General features: G+C 43.1%; 1 pseudogene; it reads left to right on the plus strand.

The window, feature by feature from the left end:
* Positions 1-20,008: 20,008 nt before the first annotated feature.
* Positions 20,009-22,822, plus strand: LOC142985809 (uncharacterized; annotated as a pseudogene).
* Positions 22,823-26,899: the final 4,077 nt, after the last annotated feature.

Here is a 26,899-nt window from a genome sequence, read left to right on the forward strand (position 1 = left end):
ACTTTTTTATATTATTCACCATCCTACGTATTCCTGCATGACCACTTGTGGGCAAAATATGGAAATCATTCAATATAATCTTTTTTTCATCCCTTCCTTCTATCTTGCGTACATTCGCTACTACACAAACTTTAAAATCTCCACAAATTGAATCATTATTCTCCTCTATATACTGTGCCAATTCTTTTATAAGTTGCATATTATAACAATATTTCAAAATAAACACTTCTTTTAGGCCTTTCTCTATACAAAAACTAACTATGTCTTTCGATAACTCGTCTCGCGATGAAACCGATAAAGATTCATAGTTTATATAAATACTCGAGTTTTCTGGCACATACATTAATACATTGCGCGACTTAGAAAATATTTTTGTACAATCCTTGCTACGTAACAATTTTTCCCACGTCTTCGAACAAATTTGAACTAGTTCAGTGTCATGTCCTTGTTTCTTAAGAACTTCTACAATCCTAGGGTGATCAGTCCTAACAATCGCAGAATCTTTATCACGAATATCCGGGGTTTGTACACTCTTATATTGAGCTCTAGTCATCACATTTATAGTCTTTTCTCGCATTGTTTTTAAATCATTACTAGAAATGACAATCCTAGATAATGCATCTGCCAACACATTTTCCTTCCCCCTCACATATTCTACCTCAAAGTCGTACTCTTCTAAGCTAAGACGAAATTTAGTTAACCTACTCGATGGATCTGTCATACTAAACAAGTATAAAAGTGGGCGATGATCCGTTTTTACAACGAATTTCCTACCGTATAAATATGGTCTGAAGTACTTAATTGACCAAACTATAGCTAATAACTCCTTCTCTATTATCGGATAATTTAATTCGCTTTTCCCTAAAGATCTACTAGCATATGCTATAGGTTTTCCGTTACTATTACACAAAACACTACCTATTGCAAACCCTGAACTATCAGTCTGTAAAGTAAAAGTGTTGTTATCCGAAAAATCTGGAAAATCTAAAACTGGTGGGTTCATTAACGCCTCTTTGAGTAATAAAAATGACTTTTCGCATACATCGTTCCAATCGAACACAACATTTCTCCTGCATAATTTATTCATTGGAATAACAATACTCGCAAAGTTGGGTATGAATTTCCTATAGTAATTAGCAAACGCCACGAAACGCTTTAATTCGTCACCCGTACATGGACGCGGATAATTTTTCATAACTGCTACTTTCTCTGGATCCGGTAAAATACCTTCTGACGAAATAACATGCCCCAAGTAAAGTATCTGCCTCTTTAGAAATTCGCATTTAGATGGGTTTAACTTAAGGTTTACTTTTCTTAAACGCGAAAATACAGAAATTAGGTTACGGTTATGCATATCCAAATTTCGGCCAAATATAATCAAATCATCCAAATATATCAAGCATTTATCATAATTCAGTCCTGACATGGCTATGGTCATCATTCGACTAAAAGAACTCGGGCTTATCTTCAGTCCCATCGGTAATCTACACATTTGGTACTGTCCCTTGTCTGTAGTGAACGCTGTACACTTTCTACTGCTTTTCTGAAGTGTACATTGATAGTACGATTGTGATAGGTCGCAATGACTAAACAGCATAGCCCCTGACAACGAGTCCAAAATTTCGTTAATATTGGGCAATGGAAACTTATCATCTTGAATCTTTTCATTCAACTGCCTATAGTCTACTACTACCCGCCATTTTTTCTCACCGTTTTTCCCTGCCTTCTTCGGAACAATTAAAACAGGACTAGACCATTCACTAACCGTTTCCTCAATGATATTATTATTTAACATTTCCTGAATCTGCCTATCAACCTCTCTTTTCTGTGCATAGGGTATCCTATACTGCTTCCTGTAAACCGGTGTGCAATTCTCCTTCAATCTAATTGACTGGTTATATATATTTGTGACAGTCAATTTGTCCCCGGGTAAATGAAAAATATCAGAATATTTTGCACATATTTGCTCAATCGACAACCGTTCCTCGGGGTTTAAATAATCTAATTTAAGCAAAGAAAATACTTCCTTAACGCGTTCTACATCTATTTCTGGCTCACTAAAGAAACAATAGTCATAATCGCTTAAAGGATGCACCTCTATATTCGACATAGAACAGACAACTTCTTCGGAAGTTGTATTCATTATTCTAACGGGTATAACCCCATCTCTAGGTTTGGCAATTACACTAGCTAAAAACACGCCTTTGCATAACTCTTTCCTCATCACTACACACTCCTCGGTTCTGTTGACCGGAAAATATTTTACCATCTCGCATCGCGGAGAAATAGTTAAAGAATAATCATAATACTTAAGTGGCATTGAAATAGTACTTCCAGTACATTCTTTGAGAGACAACTCGTTCTCCGAAAAATCTATAACACCTTTATACTTTTGCAAAAAAATCCTGACCTAATAAACCTACAGATTTGCATGGCAAAGTGGCAAAAACATAAAATTTATGTGTAAATGAGTACTGTTTGTACCTTAACTGTAAGTAAATATAACCTAATGCCTGTAAACTACCTCCTACACCATTAATTACCATTTTTTCCTTAATTATCTTATGACATAAAGAATTTAACTGTAAGAAATCATTTTTAATAGCTGATATCGACGCACCCGTGTCGACTAACCATTCCGTATCTACATTATTTACTAAAAAATTAACCCAATTTATACTATTACAAGCTAAAATATGCTTAGACACGAAAAAACTGACCTGCACTTACATGTTCGGCATTGCCGCATTGTGCACTTGACATTGAATTATTTTCACCTGACGTATGCCCCATTTGCTCAATGCATGCTATATGCCGTCGGTTTTGCTGACTAAGCCGGCCGCGATAATTATTATGTCTTACATCACGACCGCGCGTATTGTTATTATAAAACCCTACGTGCTTATTATCTTGCCTATGGAACGTGCGCGCTGGCGATCGCGTTCTTTGGACAAAATTATCCCGTATCTTATGCGAAACGTGTGAATATCCACGACTTCCGCTTTTACCAAAACATGGTTTAGATTTGAATTGACGTTGGAATGTGTTAATTTGTCCTACTAACGTACACCTTTCGTCTTCCGCTACCCTAATCGCGTCTTTCAACGATGTTAAATTCCGAGCCGTAATAATTGTACCTAATCGGTGATCGCGAAGACCATCTGCGAATTTTTTAATAGCATATTTCTCGTTCAAGGGATGTAGTATTTTGTATGCATCTTGATTCTCCCCTGCTTGAGAAATCGTCAAATCAGTCATTAATTTTTCAATTTCGGCACCGTAACTGGAAATTGACCTATCGCACTGCCTAACACGAGCGAGTTTCGCTTGAATCGCTACGTCGGACTTCACAGTTAACAAATGTTTCTTCATATCAGACAAAAGACTCTCAACCGATACGTAATTTGAACACAAACGCATTTTAGCTGCGGCTGATAACCTAGTGCTCAGAACAAACTTAATCAAAAGTACCCTATCGCTATCTTTCAGCATGGAACTATATAATTCAATAGCATCTATTAAGTCTTGGGTCATTTGTTCATCTCCATTCATTTTTGGGAGGAGGCTAACCGCAGTTTTCAAGGAGAAGTTCTCGGACTCCATTTTGGCGTCTAATGTACTTCTATGTTCAAATTTAATTGTGTTCTGATAGATATCTTCTATTTTATGTATCAATTGCGTTAGTTCTTCGGAAAATTTATCTACATTCGAAATAACAATTTTAAATTTGTTATAAAGAGCTCGCACTTCGTTAATCTTACACTCAAAATTTTTACCTTGCCTTCTAGTTGGGCCTAACTTAACTATATACTCTCTCAATAACTTAATTTGTATGAATATTGACGTTAACTCTATTTCCATTGAACTAATTTTATAAAATACGTATACCGACAATCAATGAAAGAAACAAAGAGAAAAATAATAACTAAAATCCTTAAACATTTAAGCAACTGCACTTACTAATCACTTCTTGGCTTTGACTGGCATCTTCTTCAGGCTTGTACTGCGCGGGCAACTTCTCTCCGATTGATCTCCTGCTGGATCCAACTGCTGTGGCATCTCTTGTAAAAGTACGCCCCCAGGCCTACCACGACGACTCCGAAACAGACGGCGATAAATAACAACGTCGTGTGCACCTGTGACATTTGCTGGCTCACAGACGCTCCGTTTGATCCTCCAGAAGCCGTTTGGGCGATGATCACCTCTTCCTTTGAAGATGATCCTCCCATAGTGGTAGACGAAATCCTCTTCTTCACTTACATGCCGATTGTTTGCCTGTTGGTTTCTTCATTGGTAGAGCGGGCGCGCAGCAGAGCTCGATCGGGTTACGCAGTCCCGTTCAGTGGCAGGGTCGCCATGTGGTGTTGGGACGGGAAATGAAATACTGAACCGGTCATAAGATAGACTTCGAACTCAATGCCCTCCGTCTTTACATTTATTAAGTTTTATATGCTACAATGTACGTGACATATTTCTTATATCTAACATCTTACATTATCTTAGCAACTACGTGATGTACGTGACTACACGCCACACTACAGCCGCGAGGCGTTGCACCGCCACCCTCAGGTCTACCCGGGTCACCGGGGGGATTTCCTCCTCCTCCTCTTCCGTCGTCGTCGTCGGCGTCTCGCCCGGCGGAGCCATGGGCGGCGGGATGTGTGCCGCCCTGAGAGGAAACAGAGCGGACACCACGTTCTCGACCACCTGGGGCTGGAGACTTTGCGTAAGTGGGGGGGCCCAGGGGCGAAGTTTGCCCCTGACCCAGCGATACGGGCGCCCCCATGGATCAGTATCCAGCGTCTCCAGAAGAGTTCCCCAGGCGGCGGTTTTGGCCCTGCTGATTTCAGTTGACAGGGCCTTCTTCGCCGCTCTGTACCTCTCGTACAGCTCCGCCTCTTGCGACTCCGCGTCTGGGGGTCGGCGACGCCTCCTGCGGAGGCGTTGGTAGCGGCGGCGTGCCGCAGTACAATTGTTGCGCAACTGCGCGATTTCCGCCGACCACCAATATACCCTCCGCCGTCCGGGACAGAACCGGACGCGGGGCATCGCAATATCGCAGACGCGGGTCATGTCTGCCCGGAGCCTGTCCGCTTCCGCCTCCACGTCGACGGGTCGATCTTCTGACGCCTGTGAAATCCAGGCGTCGACGATGGAGGCATCGACTAGCGCCTCCTTGTCGAGGCGTTTCAGGGACCAGCGCGGTCCGACTTCGACCGGGGCATCCTGGTTAGGCAAGGCCCTCGAGGTAACCGGGGAGATGCTGAACCGAATGTATCTGTGGTCAGATAAGGTCTCAACCCCCTCGAGGACTCTCCAGGACTGGACACGGGGCGCAAGTGCGGGGGTGGCAAAAGTAAGGTCCACTATGGACCCACCCCGCTGGCGCACGCACGTGTCCACGGCACCCCGGTTCAAGACAACAAGGCCCGTGGCCGCCAACCAATCTTCGACTTCCTCGCCCCGCGCGTCCGTAGAGGGGGAACCCCAAGCCGTGGATTTGGCATTGAAGTCCCCCAGGACCAAGGCGGTGCGAGACCTATCACGGCCGACCACGGTGCCGATCCGCGCGAGAAACGCCTCGAATTCGGCCAGGCTCCGGTTTGGCGAGAAATATATGCCGACGACGACTATGTCTCCCCATTTGACCGCCACATAACCATGGCCCCTCGCTGTGGGTACGAGGGGCGGAACTCCGACGGCGGCCGGGGAGACTACGGCTACCAAGCCGTCTAAATCACCCGCCCAGTCATCCCTGGGCGGAGCAAAGTACGGCTCTGCCGCCACTGCCAACTTTATTGACCACTGTGCCAGGCTTTGGGAGAAGAGATCCTGGGCCCTCGCACAGTGGTTCAAGTTTGTTTGGAGGAGATGGAGAGCCATTACTGTTGGGTCTCCATCTCCACCACGTCTGCCGGCACTTCGGCGGCGTCAGAAGCCGCGGGCCGGTCTGCCGACTGCGAAGCGGCCTTAGCCTTCTTCACAGTCTTCTTCTTCTTCTTTTTATTACTGGGGTTCTTGGAGTTTTCCCCCTGACTCTGCTTTCGACCTTTTGGTGGGGCGCAGGCTTTGCTCCCCACCACGTGCGCCGCCGGCTTGCCTGCCGCGGCGCAAACGGCACAGTTCGGTGCTTCCGAGCACGACCGGGCAATGTGGCCCGGCTTGCCGCACCGGAAGCACGTGCCGCTCCTGTCTACTTCAGATGTGCACCGCGCTCAGACGTGGCCGCCTTCTAGACAGCGGTAGCAACGACGCTCGCGTGGGGGGAGGAGTTCCACCCGCGCCGACACCCAACCGATCAATAGGCGGCGGCCATCTACAATTTTCTTGGCCGCCGCGACTGGGCAGCAGGCCCAAATAGAACCGCCGCCGTGAGGACCGAGGCGGATCTGGCCCAGCCGGACGGAGTCCGCTGGGCATTCGCCGGCCCTAGAGAGGGCGGCTTTTACTTCCTCCGGGGAGGCAGAGTCGTCCAGGCCCATAATCCGTAGTTCGGCAGTTTTGGTGGGCCTGGACACGCGGACGATGTCCTCCCCGAGGACCTCCCGCAATTTCAAGGCGAAGGCGTCCGCTTTTTCAGCTCCGGACGCTCCTGGGAGCTCAAACATGCGAGCTCCCGTGGCAGCGACCTTAAAACGGACGTCATTGGGGCCTATGCCTAGATCGGCCAGATTAATTTTGGACTTTGCGTCCCCAATGACGTCTTTGTAGGTAGCGCCGTTCTTTGCTGCCTCCGGCTGCAGAGTTATGACAACTGCAGCCGATTTTGGAGTCCGGAGCTTCGCCGCCTTCTTCTTGGACGCCTTCTTCTTCGAGTTTTTAGGCGCCTTTTCCTTGGGCGCCTTTGCCGCCTTTCCATTCTTTCCGACGAGCTGCCACTCGTTGGCAGTCGCCGGGATTGCGGGAGCTTCTTTCGCGGGCATGGCCGCCACTGCGCTGTACGACGGCTTGCTCTTTTTGCCCCCCTTTCCTTTTTTGGTCGAGGGAGCCGGTGGATTTGGCGCGATGGCGGGCTCTGCTGCCGGCGCTGTCGCCTTGCCCTTTCTGATGGCGGGGGTTGGTGCCGCCGTCGTCGTCGCTCTAGCGGCAGGCACAGGGGGTGTGCCTGCCGCTTTCTTATCCGCCGCTAGTGGCGGACGGATGCGAGGCTCCGGCGGAAGCCGGGCCTCTATGGCCCCAAATCGGGCGTCCACCATGAGGCGGAGGTCGGCGATGGCGGATTCCACCGACGGAGGCGCCTGCCCAGTTGTTACGGGCTGGGCGCCGGTGGTGGTGTGGATGTTCTCCACCACGGATTTCAGGGCCGCCATCTCCTTTTTGAGGTGGTCGACCTCCGCCTTTAGCCGACTGTTCTGAGCTTGGAGCGCCATGTTCTCATTGGTCGCGGACCGCCGACTTAGCTCCGACGCCGCCAGCCTGATGTTTCGAGCGGCGTCTTTTAGGGACTTAATAAAGGTCCCTTTAAGGTTCCCGGACTTGTCGGCGACCTCGACTACTGCCTCCAGGTTGTTCTGAATTGTGTCTGCCAATTGCTTGGCAGACTTCTCTTCGGGGTCGGAATCAGGCGCCCTTTTCGCCGGCGCCTTCTTTTTCTTCCGCGCCCCATCCGACTCCTCGGACTCGGGGCGCGGTCGACGTTTACGCCAAAGGCGTCCGCTCTCCGACGGATGATTCCCGTCGGATAGTATAGACTCCTGAGCGATACGAGACCTAACGCTGGGGCTCCCAATGTGGATGGGGAGCCGCTCCAGCACAACAACGGGGGACAAGGGCCTAGAACCCCCTCCTCCAACCGACGAGGGGCGCGCAAAACTAGGCGTGCGCCGCCCCTCAACTGCAGCGCAGTCTGCACTGCCGGGCTTTTTGCCTCCAATCTCCTCTATTTTGGGATCTGACCCGGACCTGAGGAATCTTCCCCGTCCATCCCTTTTCTGTTGTAGGCCTTCCCTACCCACTTTATTGGTGCTACCCGTACTGTGAGCTACCGAAGTAGCTCCGACACCAGTGCCAATCGGTGTTGGCGATCTCCTCCCTCCTGCCTCATTAGACCCAGGACCTCCCGAGGCGCAGGACGGCCCATCGACAACCGAACTTTCCAGCCGGCTGTCGGAACGCATTTGTTGCCCCTCCCCAGAGTACGAGGGGGCTCTGCCCGCCGGAACGGCGGGGTCGGATTCTTCGGCAGCGGCGCTGCCGGTACCGACCTGGGGTACCTCAATGTTACAAGATGCGATACTCATAATGAATTCCTTTTTTTTAATTAGGGTTGGTCCCTACAAAAACCTTAAAAACTAAACTTAACCTAACACCCGCTAACGACCGAACCCCTGCCGGCCACGCACCGCCTCGGCACGGGCAACCTTACGGTTAGGGTTATTTTTTATAGAGGTTTTCTTCCTCGCGACCGCTGTCTCCCCGACCTCCAACAGCGATCCCCGATCCTGACCCGAGAATTGAGCCAGGCTTACGGTTTGGGTCCGCCGAGAACAATACTCAACGGACACTCCCACCCCGGGCAGGACATGAAAGTCCGCCCCCCCATGGTTTTTTATAGAGGTTTTCCTTCCTCTCTCGCGCAGTGGCGCTCGCGCACCACCACACGGTGTGAAGGGACCTGGTTCTGAGCCTGAAGGCCTCAGAACGAAACGGTCCCTTCGGGTCTGTCTTGGCTTCGCTAATGCTACTGAGCCCCCTCACCACGACAAGGTGCAGACCCACGAGGGGGAACCCGATGGACCTGGGCATAGAGTCCGTCCATTTCCGTCGGTCCGCCACCGGGGCTAGGATCATCGAGATCCCGGGCTCCCAAGGCCAAGAGAAGGCCTGCGCCCTGGCGGAGAAATTGAAGGCCGCCCTCGACGGGGTTGCGGTTATAGCGGTCCCCGTCAAGTGTGCGGACCTGAGACTGACGGGACTCGGGGACACGGCCACCGTGGGAAAGGTTGCCATCGCCGTGTCCCACGCCGGGGGTTGTCTTTTGGGCCAGGTGAAGGTCCACCCGATCATCCCGGGTCCCGACGGCATGGGCTCATGCATCGTGGAGTGCCCGGTGACGGCCGCCAAAGCCATTTCGGAAGCGGGAAGACTTCTCGTCGGCTGGACCTCCGCCTTGGTCCGATTGCTGGAGCAACGACCCCTGCGCTGCTATAGGTGCATGGCCGTAGGCCACACTAGGCCAACCTGCCCCTCCACCGTTGACCGAAGCAAAGTTTGCTACCGGTGCGGCGAGGAGGGTCACAAGACTGCGGCCTGCGAGTCTGCAGCGATGCGTTGCAGCGTCTGCGCTGCTGCCGGGAAGCCGGCCGGACACTTAATGGGGGGGAGATTCTGCTCTCCCCCCGTGGTAAAGGGTAGAACGGGCGTGGGGGCGTGGACCGCTCCCACCGCCACGACTCGACCAGCGGGAGTAACTCGGGAGGCTAGCATGTCCGAATAACCATGGCTAACAACGGACACGCTAGCTTCCTCCAGGCGAACCTCAACCACTGCGCGGGGGCCCAGGACCTCTTCCTTCAGTCCCTAGCGCAGTGGGAAGTTGATGTGGCGGTGGCTTGCGAGCCTTACCTCATCCCCCCCCAACCAAATTGGGCCGGGGACTTGGCCGGCTCAGTGGCGGTTGTTGGCCGTATGGGCGCTGGGCCCCCTCTCATGGTTGTCGAGAGGGGGATAGGTTTTGTTGTAGCCGGTTGGGGGGAGTACACCATTGTCGGCGTGTACTTCTCCCCCAACCGTTCCCTGGCAGAGTTCGAAGTTTTCCTGGACTCTGTCAGGGCGGCCGTGGCACGTGGGCCGTCAGGGTCGGTTGTGGTCCTCGGCGATTTTAACGCCAAGTCCCGGGCGTGGGGCTGTCCCGTCACGAACGGGAGGGGTGAGGCGGTGCAGGTTTGGGGTCTCCTCTCCGGGCTGTCCCTGCTCAATAAGGGAACAGCCCACACCTGTGTGAGGCACAATGGGGGGTCAGTGGTTGACCTCTCATTTGCCACTCCGGCGGTTGCCCGGAAAGTATCCGGATGGAGGGTAGAGGAGGGGGTCGAGACCTTGTCAGACCACCTCTACATACGATTCGAGGTCTCCCCCCTCGTAGAGGGTGCAGTACGACCGGCCAGTTCTTTCCCGAGATGGGTCCTCAGCCGGCTGGATAAAGAACTGGCGGAGGAGGCGGCCATCGTTCATCGTTGGTTCGCCTCTGCACCGGAAGAAGGAGCCAGCACGGAGATGCTGGCCGGTCGTATGCGCACCACCCTCACAAGAGTGTGCGACGCGGCCATGCCGAGGGCGCGACGCCGTCAAGCGCGCCGGTCGGTGTACTGGTGGTCTCCGGAGATAGCGGAACTCCGGAACGCCGCCAATGGAGCCCGGAGACTACATGCCCGCTGCAGGGCCCGTAATTGGAGAAACCCGGGTCGGGAGGGGGCCGAGCAGGCTCAGGCTGAGTTGTGGGAACGGTACAGGGCGGCAAAGCAAAACTTGCAGCTCGCTATAAGCCGCTCCAAATCGGCTGCAATCGAGGAGATCCTCAGGGACCTCGATAGGGATCCTTGGGGGCGTCCGTATCGCGCAGCACGCAAGAAGCTGCGCACACTAGGCGCACCCCTGACGGAGTCGCTTCAGCCGGGTCTCCTCGGAAGGGTGGTAGGCGTATTGTTCCCCAACTCGCCGGGACACACGCCCCCGGTGATGGCCCCAAGTTTCGTGGAGCCTGCAGCGGAGGAAATTGCCCCCCCTCTTGTTACTGAGGGGGAGATGGAGATGGCTCTTGACCGTCTTCGTGGCAGGAGGACGGCTCCGGGGCCAGACGGCATCCCAGGGCGCGTATTAGCCCTCGCCCTGAAGCACCTGGGGGTGCAGCTTCGGGAACTCTTCGATGCATGCATCGGCAGGGGAGAGTTCCCGAAGCAGTGGAAAGTGGGCCGGCTGTGCCTGCTCCCGAAGGGGGGAGATCATCCGCTTGACTCCCCCTCGGCATACAGGCCTATAGTGTTACTTGACGAGACGGGTAAACTGCTCGAGAAGATTCTCGCGGCCCGTCTCGTCCAACATCTGGAGGTGGTAGGGCCCCCGCTATCGGAGGCCCAGTTCGGGTTCAGGTCGGGGCGGTCTACCATCGACGCCCTGACCACTCTAAAAAAGTTGACCAAGGCGGCGGTGGCTGAAGGAGACGTTGTCCTGGGGGTGTCGCTTGACGTGGCGAATGCCTTCAACAGCATCCCATTTGAAACCATCATGGAGGCACTCCGGTACCATGGAGTGCCCCCATATATCCGGAGGCTGTTGGGGGCGTACCTCCAGGACAGGGAAGTCGCCTGGATCGGCAGCGATGGACGGCGGTGCGCGCGGCGCATGAGCTGCGGCGTTCCACAGGGTTCGGTTTTAGGTCCGACCCTGTGGAACATTGGTTTTGATTGGCTCCTCCGGGGTCCGGTCCCTCCCGGCGTGGAGGTGATCGGCTACGCTGACGACACCTTCGTCGCGACCCGGGGGAGTTCATACGAGGAGGCGGCGCAACTGGCCACCACCGCTGTATCATTGGTGGTGGACCGGCTCGCGCAGTTGGCTTTGAGGGTCTCCCTATCAAAGACGGAGGCCCTTTTTTTCCACGGCCCGCGCAGGGGTCCACCCCAAGGCGCGCGCATCGTCGTACAGGGTGTGGAGGTCGCGGTTCGGGCCCAGTTGAAGTATCTGGGCCTGACCATTGATGGGAGGTGGAATTTCGGGGCCCACTTTTCACAAATGGCCCCGAAACTGATAGCCGCCGCAGCTGCTCTTGGTCGGCTGCTGCCGAATTTGGGAGGCCCGAGCTCGGCCTGCAGGCGCCTGTACTCCGGCGTCATACGAAGTATGGCGCTGTACGGTGCCCCCGTGTGGGCTGATGCTCTCACCGCTAAAAACCGAGTTCTTATTAGAAGACCCCAAAGGACGATAGCGGTGAGAGCAATAAGGGGGTACCGTACCGTGTCTTGGACGGCAGCCACCCTTCTAGCGGGCGACCCCCCCTGGGAGCTTCAGGCGGGGGTCTTAGCGGAAGTATTCCGCTGTAAGATGGAGGCGCGAGCTCGCGGCGAGAGGCCGGATTGCGAAGAGGTGCGGAGAGTCAGGTCGGAGGCTCGAGCCGACCTGATTAATAGATGGGAGGAGCAGTTGTCGTCCCCCGCCGCTGGCCGAGAAACGGTGGAGGCAATCCGGCCTCACCTCACGCGGTGGTTGAAAGGAGATGGGGGGTACTGTCGTACCGGCTGGTGCAGGTGCTTACCGGTCACGGCTGTTTCGGAAAGTACCTGCACCAGATTGCGGGCCGTGAAGCAACCCCGGCCTGCCATGAGTGTGACGCGACTTTGGATACGGCGCGTCACACCCTGGAGGAGTGTCCGGCCTGGAGCCCACAAAGGCACGTTTTGTCGGCGTACGTCGAGGGGGACCTCTCGCTACCAAGTGTCATCAATTCGATGCTTGAAAGCGAGGGGTCCTGGAGGGCGGTGGCCTCCTTCTGCGAGTCAGTCATGTCGCAGAAGGAGGCCGCGGAGCGGGATCGGGAGGCGTCTTCTTCCGACCCGCGCCGCCAGCGGAGACGAGGACAGCGGAGGAGGAGATATGCGCACCTCCTCCCCCCGCCATAGCCTGCCATTATGTTTGTGTTTGTGCTGTATAAATTTTTGTAATGTTGTGTTCTTGGGGGCTTGGGGGCCCCCACTTGGGTAAATTTGGGCGCCCTTACAAACTTTGGGCGCCTGGCATGGAGGTGCCGCGCCGGGGTGGTCGCAGTGAAATACGCAAGTGAACCTGCACCACCCCATTATGGCGAAGACGTTGTTCCGGTGGGGTTTTAGTGGGTAGTACCCAGTCTCGGGTGAGTCCCACATATCCCGGCTATGCCCCAATTTCAAGCCGGGAATGCGTAAATGCATTTCCCCATCGTCAAAAAAAAAAAAAAAAAAAGATAGCTATGCGTAAGTTGCTTGCAAATATGAACTCTATTTACTGTTGATACATTTCAATGTTCTTTACCGCTTTGTAAAATGCCGCCCGGCCCGGCCCGAAGCGAGCCGGTTGGTCTGAATCGTACCTAAGCCGGAGGAAGAGCGGGTTGCCTCGCGCTACAGCGCTCGCGCCGCGGCGGACACATGATCTTACGCATGTTGCTGTCGCGGCGCGAGCCGCGTGCTAGAGCGAGATGGCGAAATATAAGCTAAGCATCCTGCATAAGTATTAGTGGAACGTTCTTCTCAAGTTTGACATTAGGTCATGTTTGTTTACATCTTTCACGCGCTCTATAACAAATAAGAATATTTGTGTTTATCACAACATTATTCCTTAATAAATGTGTTTTTGCATAATTGTGAATGTATCAGTATATTAAACAGTAATTGTTTTGCATGTTTCTATTCGAGTAAATTTTCATTTTGTCAGATTTATAGGTTAAACTCATTTCTATAAAAGTGTTCTGCGTTTATCCATAATGTGTTTGATATCTTATTGTTGATGAATACATTCTAAATTGCTTCTATAATAGGTATGTTATTAAACAACCGGTGCGAGACAATCATCAATCGTTAGATAGGTATACGTTATCTTAAATATGTGCTGTTGTGTTACCTACGTGTTACTACTGAAGACAGAGTAGCTTAATACAAAACAAGCATGATTAGGTAGCATGGTAAGTACCTATGTATTATAAGACTGTAGAGAGCAGTGGCGAAGGCCCACTATAACCCGATTCCTACCGGCTTTACCTTCGGAACACTCCTAAAAATGTGTCACATAAATGTGTATTATTCTCAAAAAAAGATCGTTTATTTAAATTAAATTCTATCTTTATTACGACAGTCATCAATATTTTCAATACGACTAATTAAATATAAAAAAATGAATAAACGCCTGTTCTATTTGTCATTGCAAAAGTTGCATTACCAAAATTGCCGTCAAACAACTCGACGGCGCGCGCAGGAATCGCGTAAAGGGAAAAAGATGTCGATGACGTCACGCGGACGTACTTTTCTATGGCGCGTTTTACCGGCGAGGTAACCCGGAATTCATCGGCTTATTGGGCGACTAGTAGGTACAACAGGCGCAGCGGCGCGGGCGGCGCGGCAACTAGCGAATGTGTGAGTGAGATGCAATGATATTTAATGAGATAGAGACAATGAATGCAATTGTTGTGATGACATTAATTTATGATTTTAGATTTAGTTTTGTTTTCATTTTGTGCGCCTATTTTAGGTTATTTTGGATTATTTTGTTTATTATATTTTTCTGAGTTAAATTGTGTTAAATTATCTTTGAATGTTATTATTTTGTGTAAAATCGTGGTGATTGTGTGAATGAACTGGTCTTATCTTACGTGTATTTGTAAGTATTACTTTCATTGTTATTGTTTGTGTATTGCGATCATGGACAACAAGTAGGTAGTAGTAGAAGCAATAAATATTGTTCAATTAGTTATTAATCAGTAAATTAATGTTGTAGAGTGTAGACATTGTTTTCAAAATGCTCCTAGTACCAACATGTACCTATCTTCCAAAATAAATAATACAGAATGCAAAGGACATAATTAGTATTTTAAACATTCCCTTATGTTATTCTCTACGATATAGGTCACTTTATAAATTTATCAATGGCTTATTGGTACCTACCTAGCTGTAAAGTGTTTTTATTATTTCTCCGATTGTTTCAAGTAGATAGCATTTGGAGTCAATCAAAGTTGTATTTAAATAATAAGACACTTATTTAACATGAAATTAATAGGATAGAATCATTCCTCATCAATAATTTCGTTCATAGGTAGGTACTTAGTTCTTACCTACTATGAAAGTAGTTTGGTAGATCGGATCGCAATACAACGATTCTGTTCTGTTAACGTATGGTTAGTGATCAACCTAGTGTCAAATTTGTTCAAGCCGCCATCGCGTCGGTCACCCACCTATGGAATGACTGCACCAAGAGTTGCTTAACGTTAGCTTAAGCAGTTTTAGCTCCGGCTTCCCTTTTAACAAAACTCACCCTTCGCCACTGGTAGGTACTATATTTAACTTGAGCATCAGGCAGCTTTTTTGAATAAAAACCCAGGGGGTTCATGAACTGCCGTTCCATTGTTGCAATACGGCGCCAACGCATGTATCCGAAGTGTCGGTCCTGAGGCTTAGAGGCGCTTCAGGAAGAGGGTACGCTAGTGTAACAGCTTTCGTGAGACTTACCTTACATAGTTCGAACGCCTTGATAGCCGCATCCGTCCACATGATTCCCGTTCTGTCTTTTTTCTTAGAATTAATGAGATATTTGTTAAGTTCCGCCTGATGTTCCATCGCATGAGGTATATGTAACCTGTAAAAATTCACCATACCCAAAAACCTTCACAGCTGATCGTCAAACTCACCTTTTATTACATTTCGGTTACATTAATTTATCTATCTTATTCTAATATAGACGTATTCACATCTTTATCAACTGGAACAGATTTCCATTCACCTTCTATTCTTTAGAGATGTAATACATTTCTTCTTAAGGTCTGTCCGGTTTCTTCATTTCTGACTGTGACATCTCCACCCTTTGTTTGCTTCACTAGGTACGTGCGGTGTTGGGTTGTAATTTGGAGTCAGTTTATTTACCGTGTCCATTTCTTTTACATATACCTTGTCCCCTTCACTCAAATCCACATCCTGTGCTCTTCTTCTCTTGTCTCCATACTTTTATTTATTTTATTTTATTTGTTTTAGGAAAGCTTACGGACTAATTACAAGACTTACTTATAATTTAAATATTCAAATTGCCAATTAAAAGCTTCCGCAAATAAATGGCTATAATATATAATCATGTTAACAAACTATTTAGTAGCAAGCTGTTCTTTACATAGCTAGAACAAAAAACATACACATTATTACAATTCTTAATTTTCTACACTTAATAACTATACATTATCCCTTTGCATGTGTCAGTTATCAAATTTACACTGCCTATAATTGTGTAAAGTATTTTTGCGCCAAAGTACGCCTAGCTGTAATCGGGTTTGTGTTAAATAAGTCTAAATCGACAAGAGTTTGCACTCTGTTGAAAGAAGTTGCACTGCGTATTAGGTACGAGTTCTGTCGATAATTTGTCGTTGCAAAAGTTATGTCTAATAGGGGACATAGTCTTATGCCAGAAGTATTTGATCGTAAATGTACCTTAAAGAGAAACGATGCACACTATGCACAGTCAATGGCTCCATTAGTAATTTTTATTAAAAAACATATGTCATCAATGTCACGTCTCTGCGCAAAGGGCAGGAAATGATATCGTTGACATCGATGATTATAATCGACTGACCATTGTTTCGCCTTATAATCTAAGTATTTTAGGAATCGTCGCTGAATTGATTCGATACGTGTCTTATAAATTGCATACTGTGGGTTCCACACCTGCGATGCATATTCAAGGTGACTGCGCACAAACGAGCAATACAAAATTTTTACAGATTTCAGATTTCGAAAGCCTGCCGAGAGTCTCATTATGAAACCTAGTGCTTTAGACGCTTTATTGACTGTGTAATCTACATATGTGTTTATCAAATAACAATTTATTACCAAAAATTACTCCTAAATCTCGTATTTCATTGACTTTATTTATTGTGCAAGTATTTAATTTATTATTTTTTTCTGACGAGAGTAACTCACGTGATAACATTTAGATGTGTTTAAATTTAGCTTATTAATCTCACAATATGTAACAAATGTATTTAAGTCTTCTTGAAGTTGTTGTGATTCTAACATGCTGTTAACTGTTTTTATGATTTTAAGGTCGTCTGCATATATTTAGTAATATTTTAGAATATTCAAAACATCTCGTCACATCATCAATGAATAGCACAAACAATGAAGGACCCAATATGGATCCCTGGGGAACTCCAGAGGGAACAGCAAACCAGGTGGAAGTATAGCCGTTTAGCACCACTGCTTGCGTGCGGCGCACACTGGGTAAAGATGTATGGAGACGATACCCAAAATCACATTTCTCAAATGTGGGTACTTCGAAAAAAGAATGATATTACATCAAAGTTCACATTAGTCTACATCAGTTATCCATATTATCCATTTAAAGTTTATCATTTTGTTTAGATATTGCAGTGAAGTTAGTGTTTACTGTAATTATTACATTTGAAATTTTTTGGTTGCGGTCTTTAGAAGCTCATAACATTTTTTCTATAGGAGTTACTTTAAAACTAAAACATGTCCAATGAAGAACAAGGTCAGTACTATTTGAAATTAAAGTTAAATTGATTAAATATATTGTGACAGCCGATTTATTAGGTTAGTTTTCTGATTTTATAGTTTTCTAATAAAAAAGGCGATATTTATTTTTTGCGCAAGGTTCTTTTGAAACGAATTAGTGTTTTAGATACTTTAAACCCTCCATACTAAGAAACCATACTCAAAAGCAAAAGTCTATTGCGCAAATTAACATAATTTAGATTTTTCGGTATCACTTTTTTGTCAGGCGTATAAAGATTTTTTTAAATCTTTTCAGATATGCCTCCTAGAGTTCTATTGACTCGAAAATCTTTAGTAGAAGTGTTTTATAATAGTAAATACAAAACATTTGATAGAAAATTTGAAGAAATTATAGATTACGTTGGTTCTAAGACTGCTTGTCCTGTCCGATTCCGTAAAGATATAATTAAGGATTTACGTAATTTTAAATGTCAATTTCACAAGAAATGGCTATTATACGGTAGACATAAAGAACGATTATTTGAAAATGAAAAGCCTTGGTTGGACAACAGCTGTGCATTTACCCGTTATAAGGATCCAAAGGCCGGGAGACCAACTTCAAATTTCATTGACTGTAGTGAAAATTCTAAACGCAGAAAAACATTACAATTGCGCAGGGACATTGAACCAGATGTCTTAACATATGCAGCTCAAATGCAATTAAGAGCCTCAGGCAGAATAATGGAAGCTCAAGCTATTAAGAAAATCTCAGATTCGCCTAAATACGCAAAAGACTGTATGGACATCACTACTGAAACAAGAGCTAAAAAAATATCACCGAAAGAGCTTCGCGCCTCTTTCATTATTAATTGAAGCTCAGTTATCACGTCATCAATATGACACGATTAGAAATTATGCCAAAGATATTTTTCCATCTTATAAACTAATACAATTGGAAAAGAAGCGTTGTTATCCGGAAGATGTTAATGTTACGGAAACTGAAGCAGTTGTACCACTGCAGTCTTTGTTGAATCATACAGCTACACGTCTGATTGAGTCACAAAAAAATGTTTTACTTTCGCAATCCTTAAGTAGTTCAGACAGAATTGTATTACATTCAAAATGGGGCTTTGATGGGAGCTCCAGTCATACGCAATATAAACAGAAATTTATTTCCGAAACCGCTAATGACAAATATATGTTTTTAAGCAGTCTAGTCCCATTAAGACTTTCTTGTGAAAAAAATGGTAACATTCTTGTATTGTGGCAAAACCCTAAACCTTCGTCCTCACGATTCTGTCGGCCTATTAGTCTCCAGTATTTAAAAGAAACCAATAAGTTAGTGAAAACAAAGAAACAAGATATTGACAGACAAATTGAAAATTTAATACCAACTGAGATTCGTGTAGATGATAATACTATTTATAAAATTGAACATCAACCCATTTTTACAATGGTGGACGGTAAACTGTGCAATACACTTTCTGTAACCAAATCTACAATGCAGTGTTATTTATGTGGTGCCAGTTCAAAGGAGTTCAATGATATAAATGTTGTATTAAAAAAGCCAATAAAGACTGAATACATATCATTTGGTTTATCTATTTTGCACTGCTGGATTCGGTTATTCGAATCGCTTTTACATTTATCGTATAAATTACCCGTCCAAAAATGGCGTGTAAATAAAAACGATAAAGATATAATAGAAGAAAATAAAAAAAGGATCCAAGCGGAATTTAAAAATCAACTTTCCCTTATAATAGACAAACCGAAGCCAGGCTTTGGCAATAGTAATGATGGAAATGTAGCACGGAGTTTTTTTCCAAAATATCGAGAAATCTGCTCTTATAACACGACTTGATTCAAATTTAATTAAACGATTCTATATAATATTGCAAGCAATATCTAGCGGCTTCAAGATCAACGTTTCTAAATTTCAAACGTTTTGTCGGGATACAGCTACAATATATGTTAATCTTTACCCTTGGATGCCAATGACTCCTACAATGCACAAAATTATTATACACGGTCCTGAAATCATAGATCACGCCTTACTTCCTATTGGACAACTCAGTGAGGAAGCTCAGGAGTCGAGAAATAAAGACTTTAAGTCATACCGAGAGCGTTTTAGTAGAAAAACTTCCAGATTAGAAAATCTCATTGATATAATGAATCGCTTATTTATATCTTCGGATCCGATAATGAGTCTGATGCGTAAAAATCACCAAATAAGCAGAAAATCCTTCGATCCGGAGGTTATTGATTTATTAGAAGAAGAATAAGTGATGCTGTTCCACTATCATAGTTGTATAGTGCTATAGGATAATATATGTTATGTACTTACAATATTATTATGTATACATGTATATTTTTTGTATGAATGTAAATAAATATGCTATATTTATTTAATTTTAATTAAAATTGAGTAAAATTTAGATTAAAAATAGGCTGTACGCCATCGACATCGCTTAATTCTACTTTTCAGTCTACCCGAAGGTTGTTGGTATGAGTAATAAGACCGTGCTTTGTACTAACAACATTTGTAAGACTTTTTTTTTGTAAAATTACATTGTGCACGATAAATAATAAATAAATAAGTAAAAAGAACATCGGGCGTTTTTTACCCGATTTTTTAAAAGTCGCGAACATAAACCAAAACCTTTTTAAATGATAGTGTTTGCAATCATATTTAATATTGTGTAGTTATTTTGATTCACAATAATGGGAAAATGGAAATAATTAGTAAAATGAAAATCATATTTTAAGTTGACTATTTTTCCTAATTACTAAACGACCGCTCAGTAAGTTAAATATCATTCCGTGGTATTTTTGTAAACCCAATCAGACTAAATCCGTCAAGTTGATGTGCATGTTTCGTTCTCACTCTCGCCCATAGTCCTAAAACTGGTTTATGTTGCGCTCGCGCAGGTAGCTAGCTTATCTTACTACATCGCAGTCCTTCGTCATCCGTCGTAGCGATCTGTGTTTTACTGTGTTCCCATTGTGGTCTGAGTCAACTAATTACTTACTGCTTGTTTACTGGATTTCGTTTGCTTTCGAGTTCGATTTTGTTGTGAAATGGAACGACAAAATAGTTGTGTGTCGTGTGAGCGATCTGTTCTACGTCGTAGAAGACACCGTCTTACTCAAGTGTTTTTCGAAAGATATCGTGACTATGCAGTACTATTATTACAAGAAATAATGCCACGGGAGGTGAGTTAATTATATTATAGAACATTAATTATATGTAAATACTAGAGTTTGTTCAACTTTTGCGCAGCAACAGAACCTCTATTTATTCTCCTAGATATAGTTTTATATCGTTTTATATAGTTGACGTCATCATAGGACTCCTTTTCAACCATTGAAACTGTTCGTTTCCTTGGTCATAGTGTATTTCGTTGTGACATTTATTATTATGATTATCAATAAATAACAGTAAAATCTTGTTACAGATTGTTTTTGATGGTACACTATCAATATGCAATCCTTGCTGGCTGAGATTTTATCGCGCATTGCAAGCCCGGCCAGTAGATGATCCATTACCCCAGCAAGTTCAAGAACCATTACATCAGCAAGTACAAGAAGAACCATTACCCCAGCAAGTACAAGAAGAAGAAGTCCAAGAAATAGTAGTTAACGTTCAACAACAAAACATTGGCATTATGACTATTCCTGGATATTTGCGTGTATCTAATACTGCTCGACGCTGTGTTTTTCAAAACTGCAGAAATGTACCAGCAAATGCTGTGCCAAAATATGTTAGGTTACATTTATTTCGTATGAATAAGCTATTCATACCAAAACTTGCTCGAGTTTGCCAACCCCATATGGTAAGCAATGAATGGGAAGATCTACTTAATGTGCAAATACCTCTACATGAACACTTTAACAGTGCTCATGTTCTCGATATTATTGAGCTGTATGAATGGAAACTGGAACGAGGAACTCAGTTGGACTTCGAAAATATTGAGGAGGTAGATGACAATGAACTACATTTTTATACAGGTTTGGATAAAATTCAATTTAATAGAATTTTGAATCAAACATCTCTTCGTGACAGAACCAACAATTCTGCTACTGTTTTAGGACTGTATTTAGTTAAAATAAGAACGGGTGAACCAGACGAACGTGTAGCTTCTATGTTCAATATGTCGAGAAGAACATTGGAGCGAAAATTAAAAATAGCTCGAGATTGTTTATCTGAAGAGTTTGTTCTGAGAAGATGTAGTAGCTCGCAACTTAACCATCCCGAGTCATATTTTTGGAGGTAACCAGAATGAACCTGCAGCCATTCTTGTGTGTGATGGAACATATATATACGTGCAAAAAAGCTCCAACTTCCTTTTTCAGAGGAAAACATATAGCCTGCACAAATTCCGCAACCTAGTAAAACCCTTTTTAATTGTATGCACAGACGGCTATATTGTAGATGTATTAGGCCCGTACCCAGCCATTACTACGGATGCCGAAATAATGAGTCACATGATGCTGGACCCCGCTTGGCATTGGTTTCTGAACGCGAACGACATTTTTATATTGGACCGCGGCTTTAGAGACTCTATTCCTGCCATTGAAGAGCATGGATATGATGCGCATATGCCACCAACAAGAGCAAGAGGAGAGCAGTTAAGCACAGTAGATGCAAATAAATCACGGCTAATAACTATGTGTCGTTGGGTGGTTGAAACGATTAATGGTCGCTTTAAAAAGGACTTCAAGATATTCCGCCATGTTTATTTTAATGTAGCGTTGACAAATATGATGACCGATTTTAAAATAACTGCAGCACTCATCAATGCCACTTATCGACCATATAGAGATAACGCTCATGCCGCGCAGTTTATAAATATAATAAATGAGAACATAAATAGAGAAAACGAATTGGCTGATTACGTGATTCGAAACAATTTAAACAGACAAAGAGTCGCATTCATGCCGCTAGATGCAAACAATCCCGAATTAAGAGATTTCCCACAATTGACTTACGACGAGCTACTTTTATTTACCTTGGGAATATACCATTTGAAACTGGCCAAATCTTATTGCCACGAACACATGCGGCCAAACGGAGTGTATATAATGGAATTATACCATCGCAGAGAGTTGGTAGAAAATAAAATATTAATACGAGGCAGAATACAGTCCCGTCACATAAGAGCAAAACGCTATTATACATATCTACTAATAAATCCGGCATTGCAGGGAAGACAAAGCCTCGAGGGCTATTACTGTTCCTGTATACACGGCCGCCGCACTGTTGGAAGTTGCGCGCACATCGCCAGTGTGGTATACTTTTTATCTTGGGCTGTATATCAAGACGAATTTCACACACCTGCGGCGTTTTTAGACGAAACTATTTTAGATTTAGATGCAGCAGAATAAAAGTTAAGAGAAAAATATGTTGTTTTAATTATTTTTGATTCCTTTTTTCCTCTTCAATTATTGCCCAAAAATCTTTATAAATATTTTTTAAATGTCCATTTTCTCCTTATTGCCACGACCCACAGATATGGGAACTATACCATTGTAAACTAGATTTAATTGCCTATCCACCGTACCTAATTTTATTTTTGTTCGCCGTAGGTAAGTGTCCCATACAAAAATGCCCGATGTTCTTTTACATGTAATTAATTTTGGGTATCGTCTCCATACATCTGACCCCAGTGTGCGGCGGTCAATGTATGACGCAAACCAACGAAAAAGGTTTCCATGTATCCCTGCAGAGAATTTTAGCTTATACAAAAGTGATTGGTGGTCTATACGGTCGAAACATTTACTAAAATCAGTGTAAATCACGTCCACCTGGGAGTGCTGCGCCATCCCTTGACTAATCATCTCACTACACAAAATTAAGTTAGATGTTGTAGAGCGTCCACTCAAAAAACCATGCTGCTCTTCGCTAAAATAACTGCGCAGTATTCAATATAATTGCGAATGAATATTTTTTTCTAACATTTTTCCAAAGAGGCGTAACTTTGAGATAGGTCGGTAATTTTCGACTAGCGATTTATCTCCTTGTTTAAATATAGGTGTTGTACGGTCTACAACCGCACAATATAATATTGAGTCATACATGGTTCCGCGGGTCAGCAATTTACTTATTAAAAATACACCCGTTTATTATGTATTAGTCAGTACCAATAACTTTACCTAAACTGTAACATATTAACAAGTGCGTACTCAATAAACAATATTTTCGCGATACTCGTGATTTTTTTTTTCTTTTTTTTTTTTTTTTGCGAGGGTAGTTGCAACAAGAAGGAACTAAAAGTCTGCTCTGCGTATTTTAATTAAATTTTAATAGTTATTTTATCTTATTTATACAATTTTATGTTTTAATTTCTCATACATCTATCTACCTGCCGGTTACAATATTTCTCTTCGTTGAATCCTTCTCTTCTGCACTTCACTACTCACTATCTACCATTGACCATTGACTACACTGAACTACACACCACAAAATGGACACCGTGCAAGCAACACTGAATGAGCTCAGCACCAGCATCAACAGCAGAATGGCTGATTTTGAAGCGCAGCTACTGAAGTCCGCCCCTCTGAGTATCTCCAGCCTGGCCTCCGACTTTGCTGCGTACAGGGCATTTGTAACCCAAGCCCTGACAATGCTGCAACTGCAAATTGACGGGCTTGCACGCACAGTCGACAGCATGGAGATGCAGCGGCGGAGGAAGATACTGCTGCTTCATGGTGTTACGGAGCCTGCCAAGGATGAAGACGTTGCCCAAACACTCACTAGTGTTGTTGTCAAGCAGCTGGGCATTGGTGATTTCTCCAATGATGACATTAGGCGCTGTCAGCGAATGGGGCGGAAGACTTCGGCTAAGAAGCCCCGGCCAATACTGGTTAAGTTGAGAGACTTGGAGATGCGTGATAAGCTGTGGTTCTCCAAGACGAAGCTTAAGGGTTCCGGAGTCACCATGTCGGAGTTCCTCACCAAGAGCAGGCACGATGTGTTCATGGCGGCTCGTGAGAAGTACGGGGTCAACAAGTGCTGGACTCGGGATGGTGCAATCCATGTTCTGGGACCGGACGACGTGAGGCACCGTGTGACAACACAAGCCGAGCTGTGCAGGGTCGGTGAGCTGTTGCCCAAGCCGAGTTCGGCGCCCAAACCACTGGTTGCCTCAAAATCGAAGCGAGTAGCCCCCAAAAAGTGAAGTCATCCGAGTTCATAACTAGTCCAGGTACACTTCGCTTGTTTACTTGCATAATTCATTTCTTCTACCTTCCACAAATATTATAATATTTATGTTTATTCTCCCGTTTGACTTTGACTGACTTTGACATCTGACATTTCTGACACTTCATACTTAATGCTACACTCCAACCGATATATGATATGATATGATATGATATGATATGATATGATATGATATGATATGATATGATATGATATGATATGATATGATATGATATGATATGATATGATATGATATGATATGATATGATATGATATGATATGATATGATATGATATGATATGATATGATATGATATGATATGATATGATATGATATGATATGATATGATATGATATGATATGATATGATATGATATGATATGATATGATATGATATGATATGATATGATATGATATGATATGATATGATATGATATGATATGATATGATATGATATGATATGATATGATATGATATGATATGATATGATATGATATGATATGATATGATATGATATGATATGATATGATATGATATGATATGATATGATATGATATGATATGATATGATATGATATGATATGATATGATATGATATGATATGATATGATATGATATGATATGATATGATATGATATGATATGATATGATATGATATGATATGATATGATATGATATGATATGATATGATATGATATGATATGATATGATATGATATGATATGATATGATATGATATGATATGATATGATATGATATGATATGATATGATATGATATGATATGATATGATATGATATGATATGATATGATATGATATGATATGATATGATATGATATGATATGATATGATATGATATGATATGATATGATATGATATGATATGATATGATATGATATGATATGATATGATATGATATGATATGATATGATATGATATGATATGATATGATATGATATGATATGATATGATATGATATGATATGATATGATATGATATGATATGATATGATATGATATGATATGATATGATATGATATGATATGATATGATATGATATGATATGATATGATATGATATGATATGATATGATATGATATGATATGATATGATATGATATGATATGATATGATATGATATGATATGATATGATATGATATGATATGATATGATATGATATGATATGATATGATATGATATGATATGATATGATATGATATGATATGATATGATATGATATGATATGATATGATATGATATGATATGATATGATATGATATGATATGATATGATATGATATGATATGATATGATATGATATGATATGATATGATATGATATGATATGATATGATATGATATGATATGATATGATATGATATGATATGATATGATATGATATGATATGATATGATATGATATGATATGATATGATATGATATGATATGATATGATATGATATGATATGATATGATATGATATGATATGATATGATATGATATGATATGATATGATATGATATGATATGATATGATATGATATGATATGATATGATATGATATGATATGATATGATATGATATGATATGATATGATATGATATGATATGATATGATATGATATGATATGATATGATATGATATGATATGATATGATATGATATGATATGATATGATATGATATGATATGATATGATATGATATGATATGATATGATATGATATGATATGATATGATATGATATGATATGATATGATATGATATGATATGATATGATATGATATGATATGATATGATATGATATGATATGATATGATATGATATGATATGATATGATATGATATGATATGATATGATATGATATGATATGATATGATATGATATGATATGATATGATATGATATGATATGATATGATATGATATGATATGATATGATATGATATGATATGATATGATATGATATGATATGATATGATATGATATGATATGATATGATATGATATGATATGATATGATATGATATGATATGATATGATATGATATGATATGATATGATATGATATGATATGATATGATATGATATGATATGATATGATATGATATGATATGATATGATATGATATGATATGATATGATATGATATGATATGATATGATATGATATGATATGATATGATATGATATGATATGATATGATATGATATGATATGATATGATATGATATGATATGATATGATATGATATGATATGATATGATATGATATGATATGATATGATATGATATGATATGATATGATATGATATGATATGATATGATATGATATGATATGATATGATATGATATGATATGATATGATATGATATGATATGATATGATATGATATGATATGATATGATATGATATGATATGATATGATATGATATGATATGATATGATATGATATGATATGATATGATATGATATGATATGATATGATATGATATGATATGATATGATATGATATGATATGATATGATATGATATGATAT

The sequence above is a fragment of the Anticarsia gemmatalis genome, chromosome W (assembly GCF_050436995.1).
Source record: "Anticarsia gemmatalis isolate Benzon Research Colony breed Stoneville strain chromosome W, ilAntGemm2 primary, whole genome shotgun sequence".
NCBI lineage: Eukaryota > Metazoa > Arthropoda > Insecta > Lepidoptera > Erebidae > Anticarsia > Anticarsia gemmatalis.